Source organism: Apium graveolens, chromosome 2 (assembly GCF_009905375.1).
Source record: "Apium graveolens cultivar Ventura chromosome 2, ASM990537v1, whole genome shotgun sequence".
NCBI lineage: Eukaryota > Viridiplantae > Streptophyta > Magnoliopsida > Apiales > Apiaceae > Apium > Apium graveolens.
In genome coordinates, this window is record NC_133648.1 from 307,222,976 (window position 1) to 307,225,934 (window position 2,959).

Below are 2,959 nucleotides of genomic sequence, written 5' to 3' on the forward strand. Positions count from 1 at the left end.
GAATGTACTTCAACACTTAAGTTCTGATATCCATCTTCTGATGATTATCTCCTGATAATATAAGTACTGATATCCTTAAGTCCTGACTTCCAGTAAGTACTGATTTTTCCTGTTTAAGTAAGATCTGAAAACTAAACATAAATCATATTAGCCATGACATTATCAAATATATCCAACAATCTCCCCCAACTTGTAAATTAGCATAATATACAAGTTTAACAGATATTTGATGATGTCAAAAACATTAAGTACAAATGCATGAGAATTAGACTAGATAACTACAACTTATAGTCCTTAAAGCTTTACCAATATTTAACTTCTGATAACAGCTTCAGTCTGTACAAATATCAGAATTTAATCAGTTGTAGATCTTGACTTGGCTTCATCTTCTGATCTCTCTGATGTCAGGAGTTGTTCTGAGATAGTTCTTCAACAAACATCTCTCAGCATATCTAAGTTCATCAATCATCCTCCTTTTAGCATCTTTAAGCTCTGCATTATCTTCACCAATTTGAAAGATTGCAGCCCTGAGATCATTAATCTTTGCTTTTCTTATATCCTGATCTAGTTTGATCAAATAAGCTTTATCAGACTCAAGATTGAATTCCACAGCCCTGTAACCCAGAAAGGTAGTTATAATTTTAGCAGTGTTGGGCTTCATTTCAACTATATCACCCTTGTGATCTCTGTACTTTGGAACATATGTGCTGTCAGACTTAACAGAATAAAGTCTTTTCTGTCTCTGAATCTGATCCTTCAAATAGTTTGCAACACTTCCTGTCAATCTGTCATCCACTTGAAGTAAGAATAGTACATGCTCCAATTCTTCAAAATACTTCAATGGAATGGCATTTTTCCTTATATGATAAACCCTACCATCTGTCATGAAGTACAACAAGATGTGTTCTTTCAAGTAGGTATGGTAAACCATTTGTACAGATTCCAGTTGATTCAATCTCTCAGGAGTTGCTCCAATACCTGGTTCACTCAAGGAAGTTGGATCATTGGTAGTGTTCTGTATTCTTCTTTCATCAGCACTTCCCAATCCAGTTTTATCTCTTGCTTCCTTTCCATTAACTACTCTTGCTTCAAAATCACTTGCAGCAGTCTTCAAAGGTTGAGTCTGTTTTGCTTTAGTGAATCCTGGTAGGAGTGTCTTTGGTCTAACTTCTGATATCAAGTTAACTTGAGCTATGTCAGAGGTTACTTGCTTCTTTGGAATATCAGAACTTACTGTCTCTTGACTCTGAACAACTTGAGCCATGTCAGAGGTTGTTTTAAGAACTTTTCTTGAAGTCAGAGCAAGATCATCCTTTTCATCAGTGATTTCTTCATTCTCAGGAGGCACATAAACCTTGATAGGTTCATCAACCTTTTCTTTACCCTTGGATCTTGGATCTATCTGCGGTTGTGATTTAGCCAATGTTGCTTCAGTATTTGTCCTTTCTTTTATCACAATGCCTTTGATTTTTGGAAGTGTCTTTTTACCAGAAGCTTCAGATTTAGATGTGACTTTTTCTGATTTAAGTCTGGCTTCTTCTTCCATTAAACTCTCCAAGTCCATTCCTGGATTTTCCTGAAGAAATAACTGTCTTGACATTTCTTCATCAAGATCTAAAAGTTCATCAGAACTTATCCTTTTACTAGTAGCAGAACTAATTCTTTTCCCAGTATCAGAACTTGTCTTGTGACTTGTGATTTCAGCTTTTATTGATGAGAAACCTCTACCTTGACTATGACCTCTACCCATTCCAGAGTTTCCTTGATCATCCTTTTCATCATCCTTCCCTTTCAGTGTCTTTCCAGTCTTGCATTTGGACTTAATTACTTTCTCCCCCTTTTTGGCATCAGCAGGTAGTAGAAGAGAGACAAGCAATTCCACTGAGGCTTGGATTTCAGTAAGTTGAGATTGCTGAGAAGCTTGATTTTTCAGAATATCATCAATCTGAGCTTGTTGTTTCTCTTGAGTCTTCTCAATATAAGAAATCCTGTCAAAGGTAGGTTGGAAGAACTTTTTCTTGTCAATTTTCTGAATTTGGTCATGTTTGATGAATTCTTCCTGAATCTTGTGTAGCTCTGTATGAGTAGTTGAATGGAGACCTTGTAGATGTTTAGTACTCAATGCAGTGACTCTAAGCTGGGTTTTGAAATCATCAGAAATTAACATTTCATCAGCTTTTGTCAAGTGCTCAGCAAGATGCTTTGCATTTGGAACACAGGAAACTGAGTTCCATTCCTTAGTCCACTCCTGTCTTGCAGGAGTTTCACTCCAAGGCACTGGTGCTTCTCTGGTAACAAACTTCTTAACAAGTTCAGATTTAAGAATAGTTTGTTGAGGAGCATGTCCTGAAGGACCTGCTTCATCAGCATCTACATTTGGAGCAACATCACCAGTATCTCCAGCATTTGCAGCATCAGAACTTACGGAATCAGTATCTTCTGATAAAATAACAGTGTGAGTAGCAATGGAGGCTTCAGCATCCTCTAATTGCTTATCTGGTTCTAAGTTCTGATCAACAGCCATATCCTGATGCTCACCTATATTCTGATCATCAGCATCGAGATGCAGAGAAGGTGTAAAAGAGAAGTCTGAATTTTGAGCAGCATCAGTAACAGGTGTTGTTGATGGATTAGTTGCTGTTGGAGCTTCTAGGAGAATTACTTCAGGCACAACCAGGTTCTGAACATCAATTTCAGTACTGGTGCCTGTATTAACAGGAGATACAGACTTTTGAACAGGAGACACAGATGGTGTGTTGGCCTTTTCACGAACAACTTCCTGAGATGGAGTTGATGAAGAAGAAGTGACTTTAGCAAATTCCTTTTCTTGTGAGATCAGAGATTCCTGATCTCCTTCCTTAGCTTCTGCTTCTTCATCATCTGAAACTGGCCTTTTTGCCCTCTGTTTCTTGTATTTTTTTGTAGATATGGATTCCTTGGGAGTTTCAGGAACAGTCAT